Consider the following 17067-nt stretch of genomic DNA (forward strand, 5'->3'; position numbering starts at 1 on the left):
GAAGAGATATATGTTTCGATCCGGTTCTCTTCTTTCATGATATTGATGATTTCTTACTAACCTATATATTTAACAATTTAATACCATTAATATGTACAAAATACCAAAACTGTCGTTAAAATCGTTGTATTAAATTTCCTTCATGTTTATGACATAACCTTTCACATGTAAGGGATGAAATGCTCATCACCTCGTTCTTTGCTTCTCTCTCCTGCTTTTCTTGATACCGGTTCCTACCAGAAATTGACGCAGTAATAATAAATAACATTCTTTTATTCAATGATTATGTAACACGATTCGAAATTTACAAGTTTCGGAATCTGTATATATATCTTAATTATTTTTTGGGAAAGAAAGTTTTTGGCTTTCTACTACTCCATCTGATACAAAAAAAGGGATGAGTATATCTTCCAAAGAAAGGAAGGAAGTAATCAATTTGAAACTCTATACATGAATGTGTAGATCATGCAAAGAAGTAACTTTCAGACACAAACTGAAAGAAAATCCTCCTGAAACAGCTACTAAACATTGAATTACACGAAAGAAAATAATTCTTTCGAAACAAATACTTCTATATGAACACTGAATTATACAGAAGATACTTTTCTCTACTCTGTTTGTATTTCAAACATTTGTTGTGGAATAAGAATCAGATATCATTCACATGAGTTCTACTTTGAATGGATGGTAATACATTGTACTCACATAGAACACTGTCACCCTCACTGGTATACACCGATGTTTCGCCTTAAGACACTTGCCCTAAGGCTCTTCAGTACCAAATTGGATAACATTATAGAAAATACACACACTTCATTCATGAATTACGATTTTGAATGTCACGGAATAAGCTTGATCTGCTTTTGTCATCGATGACATCGTAATGACATTCATTCACCTATTTGATTCAATCCCATCCAAGAGGAATCTTATTTGAATTGAAGGGGTTATATTTTTAGGAGTGATTAAAAGCCAAAAACTTTCTTTCCCAGAAAATTAATCACTCCTAAAAATATAACCCCTTCAATTGAAATCTTAATTATCTCTTAATATTCACTAAAATCTACATTAACATTGAACTTTTGCTGTAGTATCAAACTGGGAAATTTATACCACCAGGAACGCTGATAACCAATTGGAATAATTTCTTAAAAATGTACATTTTGGGGTATTTATTGCATACTTCTGGAAAATAACCCTCTGATAGGATCTAATCATACTTATTCACACACTTAGCATGAAATTATCTATAGAAAGAAGTTCCAATCTTCCTTCGAGGTTTCACTTCGATTGTATCTCTTTCTGTACAGCATTTAGCAGCTTCAGAATTGGAAATTTGTGCTAGCTAAGAACTGACGAGGTCTTACCTTCTAACGTGCAACTTCTGGAACTAACTTTGCTGTTCCAGTAACGTGAGATATGCTGAGATAAACTACTCGTAGAAATTCCTTCCAGATGTCTATTAGTAACAACGCAATATATTCCCGCGGGTTGTGCTACCTATCTGGCGCCTCCCCAGGAAGCCAATGTAGCCTTACGGATGGGGTCGCCGGACTCCTGGTCAGTAGTAGAAATAAGTAGGGTGAGGAGAACTAAAACCCCCTAAAAGCATTTGCAAAACATGCACCCGTGGACCAATCTACCCAAGCTAAGGTGTAAGGAATCGTGCCGACAGCTGAATGGCCGCAGGGTGATATGCGGTCACGAACGATCCCTTTGGGGAACTGGGCGAAACCTCATCGTAATCACCCTACTTCTGGTAAAGCGGGGCTCTGCCAGAGGTGACCAACTCTTCCCTTGCTACTAGTGGGAACACACATGAATGAAACAACAGAAACAACAAAAACCAATCCCGAGGCTGGACAGAAGTGCTCATCTCAATCTTCAATCTAAGGCGGTGGCTGGGGATGAATAGAAATGTCCACCCCAATCTACCGTTTGGAATGAGGCTGGACATAGCAGATCACCTCCAACAGCAAGGGCACTTCCTGCGGCGGGCGCCAAGAGCTCCGCCTTGAATAAAGGCTGCCCCTGCAGGAAAGCTCCCTCACTTATGCACCTCCACGGAGGGAACCCCAAGAAGGTTGAAGAAGCTGCGCAACGACATTAACATCGCTGCTCCTTCCAAAACCTTCACGGAGGCCACCGTGAGATACCTCAAGGTTGCCAAACTCCTCGGGAGGATGTAAAATGGGTTACATGTGGCCTAAGTGCTGTGAGTCTACACTCACCCTCCCTACTCTACAGATACAGAACGCAATATATTGGATTTTTCTTTCAACCCCAAAAGATTTTATAGAAAACGGGTTGGAGGCAATATGGACCTTTGGTTAATACCAGCGTTGATGGTAAAGGTATACGAGAGAAAACCATATATGGAGGAAAAAAAACCATATTTATGAGGTCTGGTAATCCATAACACTGTAGTTCAGCTGGTGAGCCAACATATTACACACGGTTATTATTAAGTCCAACAGCTCAAAACTCTCCGTCTTTCTCAACTGAATTATTCTTCAAGTTTGGCTGCAAAATATATTGTATAAATATGAGTTAGCTGTTGCTGGTTGGATGGAAAAGCAATTTCTGTTCTGATTCATCATGTGCATATGTTGTATTTTGACATTTTTTATGTGAGGTTAGGGTCTCTTGTACTGAGTAACCTTTCGATAAAATCATTTATTATTATTAATATTATATTATCATCATTATTATGTTGTACCTAAACTTACAGCTTTGACACCATGGATTTTGAAAACTGTTCTTAGAATTTTGTGTGTTTATGGTGTGACTTAGGCATTAGGTCGTGCTTTTCAGTTTGTGGAATGAAAACTCGAATATTCTTTTAGATGATCTTTACAAGAAATCACACATACATTTCTGCAATATTTCATTCAATGTGGAGAGGTATAAACCAAATACAACAAACACCAATTCATCAGGATTTTTTTATTGGCTACGAAAACATTTTAGAGAAACCAGAAAACTCTTTCAAACACGAACAAACGGATCTCGTGATATTCGCTAACCTTGTCTCCCTCTTCACGGTCTGCTGTCTTCAGACTTGACGTCTCCACACTGCAGGATTTTAATTTGAATTTATTCCAATTCCATGAGTCACCCGTAATGGTGCGTGACATTATAGGATGCTTTACCACAGGAATAATAAAATTGTGTGACATTTTCAGGATAAAAACTGCTTTTAATTACCTCGATGCTTGCGGGTCGGAAAATTCAGATAAACTCAACAATTGCACGGCTGTTAATTTGAATACATGCAACTTCAATTCGTTTGTTTTTTGTTTGTGGCGCAGTTGACTGGTGAATATTCGAAACTTAATTTAGAAATATTGAATATTATTATTCGATGGGAATGCCGAAATTATTTATTGAAAAAATCTTCTTACATGTAGTCCAGTCAATGATGTTGTAAATAGAACCGATGTTCATGAAAATTCCAATTCAGATACTTCACGACACTCTACTTCAAAGTTGTACCGGCAGTTTTGTTCACTCTGAGGGTGGATGCCATCCCTTCTCGGGATGAGAAATGTTTTATTGAAAATAAGTCAAGGAATAGATACAATGATTGATTTGAAGCAACTTCAGTAATGTTTTTTTTTGAAAAGTCAACAGTTCTCGAGTTATTTGACAGTGATTGTGTTCAATTTTCATTCCAATAAACTCACGTATTCAGACGTTTTTTCACAAATAATTCGAAGAATGGTGCCTGTTAACCTAATGAAAACAGAGTTATAATTTGTTGAAGGTTAGTTCTTCATGGGAATAACCTGTTTTTTGCCGAGAAAAATATGAAAATTACTTCTATCGGAAATACTCGTTACTACAGCATGTCAACTGTAGGAAGAGCTTTCTGAATTTCGTTATGGCCCCGCCCACTGGATATGCGTTCGTCAGAAGACTATGAAAGCGAAAGAAAGAGAAAGGGAATTCTCAAGTCTTTTTCTAGATTTGACAAACTGTACTTCACAGTTCCCTTTATTGATGTACTTCTACTATGAATTTCACTAGTTCGGACTTCCATTGTCCACTATATAAAATGATTTGAAATCCCTGAAACAACTGAAAAAGAAGAACTGAAAATGAATAGCTGAAAATAACAATTATATTAACCAAAATAAACCTGAAATGAAATGATAGTGAAATAAAATACAAGTAAAAATAGAACAATTGAATAAATAAAAATGAAGAAATGAAAAAAAATAAATAAAAATAAAAAGTGGAGAGATTCCAAGTCACGTTAGTTCACGACGTTTCGATTGTTAGTATCTACAATCGTCTTCGTGTGATGACTGGACTGATTCCTCTGAGAGATGACTATTTATAGGTCGTTCGAGTACTTTCACTTATCCCCGCTTTCCATTTTCCGCTTCACTAGTTCCGTGGGAGATGACCGTTTCGGCGGGAGTTGGCCATTTTTCGCTTGATGATGGGTTTCCATATGTTGCGTTTTTCTACGGTGGCTTGGCTGAATACCAATGTTCCTCTCTGTGCAAGATCTCAGCTTGGGAACACTCAATGTTGTGTTGATGGGTCCAAACATGGTCTGCTATTTCTGATTTGCTGGTTTCCCCTTGCTGTGTGTGTTTCTTGTGTTCGGCAATGCGAACATTCAATGGCCTCTTAGTTTCACCAATATAGGATTTTCCGCACACACAGGGAATCCGGTAAATGCAATTCTTGGAATCGCAGTCCGCATTTGGTGGCCTGGTTTTCGTGAGGCTGCTACGGATAGTGTTAGTGTTACCGGTTCTGAAGCAGGTTCTGATGTTGTACTTGGAATCAATTCTTCTTATCTTCTCCGATACTCCTCTGATATAGGGAAGTGCAAGCACTGGTTGTGACGGCTTCTCTTCCTTGCGAGGCTCCTGCTGTCTTCTAGCCAAAGTCTTTTCTACCATCGCTTTGGAGTAGCAATTCCGTTCAAGATCATTTTTGATGATGTCTAGTTCCTTCTCCAGACCTTCCTTTGTATTACAGAGCCCAAAAGCACGGTCTAATAGAGTCTTGATGATTCCTCTTTTAGTCGATTGATGGTGGTTGGATTCGTGGTTCAGATACTGTCCCGTATGAGTGGGTTTTCGGTATACAGATGTTTCCCACTTAGTGTCGGTCCTCTTCACCAAAACGTCTAAGAGTGGCAATTCGTTGTGGATTTCCTTCTCCATTGTGAAATTGATGGAAGGTCTCACGCTGTTGATGTGTTTCAGAAAGGCGTCTAGTTCAGTATTCTAGACGCTAGTACTAGAGTGTCACCAAGATTTAGTCGAACCCTGATGTGGGTTAAAGGGCACGACAGGAGTATTCGCATTGCTGACTCTTCAGCCAAGGAAGCAGCTGGTCTAAGAATTTCAGGACCTGATGACTTTGGCCTGATGACTTCGACAATTGCGGAAATAGCTGAACGTCACACCCATGCTCAATCCCTCAAGAGATGGGATGGAATCAAAGGATGCAGTCTTGCCAGGGTCAACCTGGGCGACCTTGGGAAGCTGGCGCCGAAGAAATATATGACTTTGACCAGGAAAAACCTACGGTAGAATTTCTCACTGGCCACTGTCAACTAAGGAAACCTCCATATTATGGGGTTAGTGGATACACCTCTCTGCAGGATGTGTGAACAGGAAGATTAAACGATCAGGCATATCTTATACGAGTGTTCCGGGTTATCGTTAATAAGAGAGTGTGTGTTCGGCGAGTCTTGGCCTACACCTGCCGATATATGAGAGATATCTCCTAGTAACCTGTCCACCTTACAGGAAAGGATATGATGGATGATGAGCTAGGAACATAATTCCTCGGGAGGATGTACAAAGGGTCATATGTGGTCTAAGTGCTGTGGGCCTACACTCACTCTCCCTAATCTACAGATACAGATGGGTTGATTTTTGCCAAACCCCGACATAAAATATCGATACCAAAGGTTGTGATCTGGTGGCCTATCTGGTGAAGTGAAAAATAATCTATGTGTTCTAAAATATTTACAAAGTTCACAATTTCAAAGGTTCGCGCATACTTATACGAAAAACTAGATTCCCAGGTATCTGTGAAGGGGACCTTCATTCACAGATATTCACTTTCATTTTTCAATTACACTATTTATTCTGAAACTTATAGCCTTGCTGAGGTGACGTAGGTCTAGCTTCTCTCTTATCTTGGGTTAGATTATTCACAATTCGGAAAGAATAACATATCATTCTGCTACACTTTCTCCTAGAAATCCGAGGGCATCGTACCAATTCCACAGCTTAATATTTATTATAAATATTCCAATTGAATATCACCTTCATGACGCAGTAAACGTCAACAATATCAAACAGCGTGATGGTGAATTCAAGCGAATATTACATTGTTACCAGGCGTGTGAAGTGAATTGTGTACAATTATCAGAGAACATTACCATCAAAACATTTCCAATTATTGCTGTTTTACGGTATGCAGAGCATTATATTACATTTGTTAACTGAAATGTATAGAGAGGATTTATTGAAGCTATCAACATCGTAAATTTGTAGCACATGTGAAGTTGTCAACTGAAATGGAGGGCTCGATCGACACGTTTCTCTAATTATCTCAATTAGTGAACTGGTCACTCTCTGCCAAGCACTACGGCTGGGTCGGGTTTTAATAGTCACGGGTGGATAAATAAAAGTACTCTCTTCAGTCCATGCAAAGAGTTTTGTCTCCGTTTCACAGTGTGTTCCCCGATCGAGTTGGCAAGAGGGGTTTTCCCCTACTTGTGGATTTACGAAAGAATTTATACTTAATGAAAATATCTACTCTATCGAAAACACTCATCACTCTTTTCAAATCATGTCTATATTCACAGTCCACCTTCTTATAAAAACATGTTTAAGGATAAAGAAGTATAGATCTCTAATTGGAACAGAAATTATACTATTCTTAAAAATTCATTATAGTTAGTTCAACACACAGTGTGAAGAATAAACATATTGGTGTTCTTCATATGTTTCCCACGCAGATGAAATCAATTCTACGTAATTGGAATAATGAAACACTGGCCGATTTATATGTATATCTCGTATCGCCATTACGGATCTACACAATCCAGAATCAATTATAGTTTCATCGAAATTAAACAATTGTCCCTAATCACATTCGATAAGCTTATCTGCTTTGACACTTTATTGAATTAGCGGCCCCCATATTCTACCCCGTTTGTGTGATTCACCCCTTCAGTTCTGTCGAATAAAAGGACAATTGTAATATGAGAATGAAGCAATGCTGAAAATTGAAATTTCGTGATTTTTCGTTACAATAAATTATTAGCTTTTATGAACGGAGACTGAATCTATTGAAAACACTTACCCAACACCAGAACAAAATTACGGCCTCTCGACGTGTGTTTCGCTTACCAAGTTAGCGTCCTCATCATGACTAAATTTCACTTCTATGTGTTTCTATTTGCTAGTAGCCTAACTACTATCTGTTAGTAATACCTAACTACTACCGGTTAGTACTATCTGTTATTGTTTTTTAAACCCCCGGATCAAAGCGGAATTTATTATGCCACAGAAATTTCGAAATGAATCGAGTTACTATGTTTTATATTGCTATTTTAGATTTAATTATGAATGTTAGAATTATGTTATATATTTATTTTTTCTTTGTACTCTAAGGTTTTTATAATTCCAAAAAAAGCCGAATTTTCATTGATATGTCTTTTGTAGTCACTAAGGGAAAGGACAGATTTGGAATCCGATGAAATGACTGAACTAGCTTCGCCATTATGTTTAACCCACAGAAGGCGTATAGCATAAGCTACTGCTTAGTGAATCGAAGTCTTATTGGGAAGGTAGAATTGAGAAATAATATTTTTGTTTTAATGCACTCTCAGTGCCACGAACACTTTTAGACCCATCACAGTATATGGTGTTGAAAGATTCAATTGTTTCCAGTACCGATATTGTTAGAGTTTGATTGAGTTGAGAATTCACTGAGAAGTTGGGGAACATGACCGTTGGTTTGAACATCAACATAGGAAATTCCAGCTGACACTGAAACAATATGTTCCGGAAGTGACGTCATTTATCCTCTCTGATATTGCGGCGAAGGCTTCAGCCAAAGGGGGATTATTTTTGTGGTTCCAGTATTGATTAACGAGAATTTCAATTGATATACTGTAAATGGCCCCATTAGGTTATCAGTACATAATTTGATGTTGACTAATTTTTTAATTAACACACGCGTCTGCTGCCTAATTTGTAACCCTTCTTTGCGCACCTGATACCTTGGGCTTGGTAGCTAATTTTCAGGCTTCGTCTCCGGAATCGGAAAATATCAATGATCATTTTTCTAAACAATATACGGCTGATTGATCCCATAGTTTAGATAAAATGAATATAGTTCAAAAAGACTAAAAAACACGCTTTTAAAAAAATCGAAGTGAAAATTTAAAAATATTTTTTTTTAATAAGCTTAAAACAATAACGAACGAAAAATACATGTATTATTGTGAGAAATGCTTGGGCGCTTTGTGCCATATTTTTTGTATATTAAGCGCCCGTCGCTATTTTCACAATAATACAAGTATTTTTCGTTCGTCATTGTTTTAAGCTTATTAAAAAAAATCAATTCGATGTTCTTTAAAAGCGTATTTTTATAGTTTTTTAAACTATATTTATTCACATTTGGTTTGAATATAGTTGATATGCTTCTACCATGTAAGCTTATAATCTAAAATTAACCCTAAATATTTATAATTGGGAACAACTGTTTTACAGAAACTATAATTTGTCATGTATTTTCTCTATGTTAGCAACTATCCCCTACATTTTTTCTCTAATAATAAATTATTTTCTATTTATAATTGTTACATATGAAACCAAATGAAAGGCTGTTCGAGATTGAACCTTTGTCGCTATCCATAGAACTCATTTCATACTTTTCGATTTCCAAGCTTTCGAAGGCACCCAGAAACCTGTTGCCATGTACCAGTCTCAACATTTTTAAACATTTCTCACCTATTCTATGGTCGTTCCCAATGCCATGTTGAGCAAAACTAGATTTCTCAGATCTATGGAACCGAACATGTGAAACATATTTCTTGTAGCGAGCTAACGTCTGGTTCAACCAACATATTTCTTATCACAATCCTCGCAGCGTATTTCGTAAATCCCAAAACATTTCTTTTTCCAACGTCTTCGGACATTTGTTGTCTACGTTCAAGTTTTCAAAACTGGTTGGACCAGATTTCCTTCACGGATTCCAATATTGTGAATGGAATCCAAAGAAAATGCTTTTCCGTTGCAAATGTTTCAACAACTACGTTGACAATAATCAGGAAATGACTGCTTTTGAATTGTGAGAAAAATATTTTCATGAGAGATTAATTCTTTCTGAAAGTAGTTGGTTCTAAAGTGTTTTTACACGGTTTATATTAGCTTCACCTGTATGTATGTATGTTTGAAGGTGATTGACAATGTTTCATGATGAATTTCACTAGTTCGGACTTCCATTGTCTACAATATAAAATGATTTGAAATCCTTTAAACAACTAAAAAAGGAGAGTTGAAAATGAATACGTGAAAATAACAATTATATTAAGCAAAAATAACCTGAAATGAACGAATAGTGAAATAAAATACCAGTAAAAATGGGACGATTGAACAAAAAATAAAAAATAAAAATTATAATGAAATAAAACTGAAAATAAAAATAGAAAGTTAAGAGATTCCAAGGCATGTTAGTTCACGACGTTTCGATTGTTAGTATCTACAATCGTCTTCGGGTGATGACTGGACTGATTCCTGCACGTCGTCTTGAGTTTGTTCAGGTTGGAGCCCAGCTCCCTTACTCTTTTGGCTGATCTTTGTCGAAGAAGGACAAATGAGTTCATTACTAAAGGAATGGTGGCGGTATGAAAGTCCTCAGACATCAGTACCACCCTTCACGGGGTACCCCTACCTGGCTGGGGTGGGATGGATGAAAGATTTGTTAATCCTTTAACGGGGGACATGAGGCCTCATTCGACAGAGTGTCGGGGCCTTCTATATCGGGAGGGGTCGTCTACAGGATAATCCATAGCTTCCGCACCTTCAAAAACCTCTCCAATTCCTCGTCTGAATGGACTGCCGAATGGAAGGCAGCTTCAAATCTCCGAGGATGGCTTCATTCCGCACGAACCAAGGAGCATTCATAATCATCCTCATTGGCTTGTTTTGCAATACCTCTAGAATGGAGATATTATATTTCACCGCTTGTCTACAGACGCTTGAAGCATACATGATGATAGGCTTGACCATCTCATTGTAGATGGTGATCTTGTTCTTCAAACTCATTTTAGATTTTCTGTTGATCAGGGGGTACAGACTTGCTATCTGACCCTCGATCTTTGACTTAATGCACATAATGTGCGGATTCCAAGAGAGCCTACGATCTATTAGAAGGTCGAGGTACTTTATCCGCGCTTGCCAGTCAATCTCCATTCCAGATATTCTCACTTTCCTGGCCGGAGAAGATAGCAATCTTCCCATGGTTATTGCCTGAGTCTTGTCCGGGTTCACTCGGATCTTCCAATGCACGTTGCATAGAAACGCCAAGCTCCCGACTCATGGAAGACGAGAGGACAGCCATGTCATCAGCTTGGGCCTTGGAAGGTCACTGGGGTGAAGTGAAAACAACGTCGGAGAGAGCACGGCCTCCTGTGGCACGCCAGCCAGAATCTCTCCGTTGTGAGACAAAGAGCCCTCTACTCTGACCTGAAATGTTCTGTCTTTCAGGAAAGACTTAATCCACCGGATCAGGCCCCGAGGCAGGTCGAACGCGATTAAGTTGTGCAGAAGGCCTTCGTGCCATACATGGTCGAAGGCCTTCGAAATATCTAACAGTACAACGTGAACTTTTTTGTTGTTATTCAACTCTTGGATGGTGTTTTCGACCAGCCTTAGAGCCTGTAACTCAGTGGAGTGTTCTCTCCTGAAGCTAAATTTTTCATCAGGCGAAACATTTTGGTCCTCAACTTCTTCGTTGAGCCTTTGGAGAACAACTCTTTCAGCCAGCTTAGCCGCCGACGAGAGTAGACTGATCGGGCGATAGTTATGTGGGAACAGCGGGTTCTGACCCTGTTTTGGGATCATGACGACGATCGCATGCTTCCACCTTCTGGGGAAGTGTCTGAGGGACTAGACTGACTACTCCGAGAGATGACTATTTATGGGTCGTTCGAGTATTTTCACTCATCCCCGCTATCCATTTTTTTTCCGCTTCACTGGTTCAGTGGGAGATGACCGTTTGGCGGGAGTTGACCATTTTTTTTTTCGCTTGATGATATATGTTGCGTATCTCTACGCTAGCTTGGCTGAATACGTTGTTGGACAACATGTATGCGGCTTCCTTGAATTTTCAATTCAGGTTGTTGTTTCGGAAGAGTTTTCTCTTCCAGTTTATGAACTGTGTATAAACTACGTATCTTTATAAAGAGTGTTTGAGGTAGATTTTTTATTCCTTTCTTCGAAAGTTCATTGATGGGGAAGTAGATAGGTAAAAAGCCTTCATTTTCCGAATAATTATTTATCGATAACACAAACGTGGTTACTGAAATACCCTTGATATGTGAAAAAAGTGTCTTTATTGAACCCATTTCGCGCCTGAAGTTTCAGATCTGCCTGCCAATTATGATTTGTAAAGAGTTAAAGTAGTAAAAGATAGTAATCTGAGGTACAAGTTGTTGCATAATTTTCCCTTACAGGTTTATATGTGAGTTACTTTTCTTCAAAGGGCGGAATAATATAGGAATAGGTAATGAGCACTATATGACTATTACTCGTAATGAGAACTCAGCTAACCCAGCCAAGAGAATCAGATGTCGAAATAATTTGCTGTAAATTGCTTCGTGGGAGAATATAATATTGCAGTCAAGAAAGATTTGAATATAAACCACGATCAAAGTAATGATTCACTACAGCTGACACACTCTTGAAATATGATATCCACATTTATATGATGAAAATTTTCCAGAGAGCAGAATTCCGTAACTTCTCATGTTGTAAAAATCTTAATACAACATAGTCCATTTCAGAAATAACTGATCATAGAGAAGAGTTCAGTTTATTTGGTTTTCCGAGATTTTCTAAAAGCAAAATTCTGTCATACATTTGCTTATCTTTGATTTATAGGAACATCGTTTTCCAAACTGATAATTTGGGCTAAATTAACAAAACAGTGTTTTTAAAGTTTTGCTTGACGTGATTCTTTGATTCCACACAATTTTCATATTCATGAACCGATTAAAATAAATCAGAAACTGAATGTTCAGTGCAGTTTACTACAATACTTTTGGTGAAATCGGCTCCCAAATCGAAAGTCGTTTTTGAGAATAGCCCATGCAAACACACATACATAGCGATCAGTTACACTTTCATTATACAGTGTGTAAAAAGCCGCCTGGAATAAATTCATTATTTCGGTTACTGTATACATATAAAAAAATAATCCCAAAATACGTCAAATGTAAATTATAATTTTACATTCTTCAACGTAAAAATGTAACCCCTACCTTCAACCCCTTCGAATAACATGTTAAACCCCCAATTTTTTCAAGGGGAAGTATAGGTTTGTGATATATCTTTCAAAAGGTATCTTCATTCTCTATTCAAAAATGTTATCGCTTTCAAGTTTATTGCAACAATTAAGATAACATAAATTGAAATCATGTGGTTACCGAAATTAGATAAAATACACCAAAACGTATTGCAATATACTCACAACTCATTTCATGTTGAGGTATTGATAATAAGAAAGTAAGCAAAAACCATAGCAATGTTCTTTTCAGATGGTATCCTTTAAAAAACCGTAAATAATTTCCGTGGCTATGTTAGTTTGAAACGCCTTGTCAACTTGTTTTGTATGTTACAACATTAGTTGTCGGTATTTTAATTTGGGTTTAAAGTTCGTTAACTTCAAGTCTGGCAAATGGTTAGATTAACGGAAATAAATTAAATGACAGTTTTACAAATGACTGGGTACGGAGATAAAACCCGAACACAACAGTAAGTAGTTCGCCTATTTCATGAAAAATTTCGTAGTTCACCCCCCATATCTCAAGGAACAATAAGCAAAATAGAGAAGCAGTTTCGCGAGCTTGATCATGTGGGGCAGATAAAAAAGCAGCTGCTAATGCAATGTGTGATGAACTCAAATTAGATGCGTTTGAGGAAAACTCACATAATGAAAAGAGAAATGAAAATTTCTATGTTTTTTACCACTTTAATTTGTAACTAACGTTACTGCAGTTTCGTCCTATATGGACATTTTCGAACTAAAACAATAAACTAAGAATGATTCATTACATTAGCTAATATATACATTAACAAAAAAACCAGCAGCGGAAAAGGCGACAATGAAGGCACGAGTGATCTGGCTAAAAGAAGAGTGCAGGACACTGTTCTCAAAAAGGAATATCCTGCAACATCATTTGAAGGTATTACACTCGGAACTTACTTTTAAACTTCACCAGATAGAATTTGACATATTTGATGACAAAGTTAGGTCTGAAATTAGTGATTTCATATACTGAAAGTATCGAACTCAACTCAAGAAACTTAGGGCACTAACACAGAATCAACAACATATCATTCACAGCGAAGCAGTCGAACCAGATATCCAGTTCAGTGAAAGAATCATCAACTTGACCAAAGTAGAATTTAACAACGAGGAAATTTCAACAATGTCCAAGGGGCCGAAATATACACCAGCAATAATTAATAAAAATAGTTTGGATACGTTGATAACAGATACAGCTATTGCATTGAAACAGACAGATAATAGAGATATAGGGGCATAAAGATAAATGAAGTTATTCAGAACCATCCATTCTCTTTATCAAACAGTAGAGAAACCGGCATAATAAAAACCATACAACAAAAAATAAGAAATAATGATCTTGCCATAATGCCATAGTTATCCTTGAACGAGAAGCATATGTTCAGAAAATTGAGTCAGTCATTTGAGATGAAAACCTTACTGTCATCAAGAAAGACCGACGAAAAGTAGTCGAAATGAACTGAAAAATTTCCTCTTAGATACTAAAATCATTTTCACGGAATCAGAGAAACGAAGAATTACCAACATGAACCCCTCTTGCCTTGAACTGTATGGCTTGATAAAAACACATAAAGAGGATAACCCCATAAGACCGGTAGTTTCGTATATAAATAGTCCCTCATTTTAGACTTATTAGATCAAGCCAAAGTAGACCATATCACTTCATTTGAGGTTTCAACAGCTTTCGATGTGTGCCTGAATCAGAGTAACCTAAAGTTCAACAACAAATTCTATAAACAGGATTCAGGTTTACCAATGGGCTCACCCCTTAGTCCACTTTAAGCAGACATATTTATGAACAACTTGGAGACCACGATAGTAAACTCCGGCCTGGGTAAAAAACATATTCATTTTTGGTAGAGATATGTAGACGATATTCTCGCCTGTTTCAAAGGTACTAAACGACAGCTGAACCAATTTATGACATTCATGAACAATCTCAATAGCAACATTCAGTTCACACTCGAAACAGAGATAGAGAAACAAATAAAATTCTTAGACCTGGCCATTACACACAATCAGGATAAATTCGAGTTCAATGTTTTTAGAAAACCTAGCTATACAGACATCACCATCCCAAGCGATTCTTTCCATCCAGACAGTCATAAATTAGTAGCCTACAATTCAATGCTGCACAGAGCATTCTCACTGCCTTTGTCTGCAGACAATCTAGCTCTAGGGAAATTGATACAATTACACAGATAGGTCATAATAACGGTTTCAACGCAGATATTATCCAGAAGCTAGTCAGGAAACAAAGCCGGAAATTCACATGCAGATTAATATATCCTCAGGTCAAACAACCAGAAATCAAGACATGGGTAATGCTAACATATTTTGGAAAAAGAACAGAAATAATCGCAGGTTTCTTCAGAAAAAACAATGTGGAAGTAGAATTCAGACCACATGCCAGGTTATCTCATTTCCTATTCAATGCCAATAATAAGGTCGACAAGTTGGAAAAATCTGGAGTTTATAAGCTTAAGTGTCCGGAGTGTAATAGTGTTTATGTGGGACAATGCGGACGAAATTTCCAAAAACGGTATGATGAACATGAAAGGTCCTTCAGACTGGGAAAAAATGATTCGACGTTTTCAAACCATTCCTTGGCATGCAACCACAAGTTTCCGAATCTGAACGATACGGAAATTCTGCACTATGCAAGGAAGGGTTGCAAACTCAGTTATTCAGAATCCTTGGAAATTCACAAGCATAAACATTGCGGGTGCAACCTGTTAAATGACCAAATCGATTTAATTTACTCTCCGGTTTTTAAATTGGCATATGCGCATTGTGAACTGTGAATTCAGGTATTCAATCAAGTATCTGAATGGTATATATTAGCGAATGTAATGAATCATTCTTAGTTTATTGTTTAAGTTTGAAAATGTCCATATAGGACGAAACTGCAGTAACGTTAGTTACAAATAAAAGTGGTAAAAAACATAGAAATTTTCATTTCTCTTTTCATCATGATCTCCTACCACATAGTAACGGTTACATCCATCAATTTATTGAAAACTCACATACATCGAGTAGACAGGCATCCACTACACTCAATGTTTGCCATACATCGATAGTAAACATAAAAATGGTACCTACTCAGGAGATCATGGATGACGATTTTGATAGAAGAAGTTATTTTTGTGAGCAAATGATGGACATGTTGGATAACAATATCATCCAATTAGAAGACATTATGTCTTCTGATGAGTGTACTTTGACTCTTAACGGTCATGCTAATCGGCAAAATTGCCGCTAAAAGTCAACGGAAAATCCTCACTGGATGAGAGAAGAACACAAGCAATAACCCTCAAAAGGTTAATGTTTGGGCAGGGATTGTAGGAAACCATATGATTTATTCCTTTTTTCATTGAGGGCAATTTGAATGGCGATAATTGTTTGGCATTACTTCAAAATGATGGCATTCCAAGTTTATCAAATTTATATCCTGATCTAGGAAACCCTCAAGTTCCAGTGAATACGATATGGTTTCAGCAGGATGGAGCACCACCACAATACCACGATACAACATTTCCCAATCGGTGGATAAAGGGGCGAAGATCGAATGAATGACCAGTGCGATCACCTGATCTTTCATCACTAGATTTTTTTATGGATATATGTAGAGAGTAATGTGTATAAAACTGACTCTTCAGATTTGAATGACTTAAAAGAACGAATAACACCGATATATTGAATAATGTTAGAAGACAGTTTTATTTGATATTAGGATGTTGCTAAGACGTTCCCGGTACTGGGAACAATTGGATCTTACAACACCTTATACTGTGAACTAAAAGTGATCTTGGTACTGGAAATGCCATGATTATTTTTAGATCAATTACAGTATATGGTGCTCTTTCGTAGGTTAAACATAATGGCGAAGCTAGTTCAGTCATTTTATCGGATTCCAAATCTGTCTTTCCACCTCTCTAGAATTGATAACGGATATCAGCTCCCCACAACATATACTCTCAGAGGTTAGATATGAAATACGACTTTTATCAAATTTCGGTAACGACATGATTTTAATTTATTTTATCTTAATTGTTGCAATAAACTAGAAAGCGATAACATTTTTGAATAGAGAATGAAGATACCTTTTAAACGATTTATCACAAACCTATACTTCTCATTTCAAAAATGGTAGGTTGTACCTGTCATTCGAAGTGGGTTGAAGGTAGAGGTGACATTTTTACGTTAAAGAATGTCAAAGTGTTTCTCGATTTTTCTTCAAATATGTACAGTAAACGAAATAATGAATCTATTCCATATGGCTTTAACATACTGTATACCTATATTTTCTGAAAGGAACTGGTGTTTTTGAAGTAGGCATGAAAATCCCAATCTGGATGAGTTATTCCATATCAATATATAATCAGCAGAAACTCTTCACGAGTGTATTCATGGAAAAAGTGAATTTACTGACTCACACATTCATTGAGTTCAAGAAGACCCGAATTGAAATTTATTTTTCAACTG

This window comes from Leptinotarsa decemlineata, unplaced genomic scaffold (genome assembly GCF_025532065.1).
Source record: "Leptinotarsa decemlineata unplaced genomic scaffold, Ldec_3_MD MMD2_tig00000576_RagTag_RagTag, whole genome shotgun sequence".
NCBI lineage: Eukaryota > Metazoa > Arthropoda > Insecta > Coleoptera > Chrysomelidae > Leptinotarsa > Leptinotarsa decemlineata.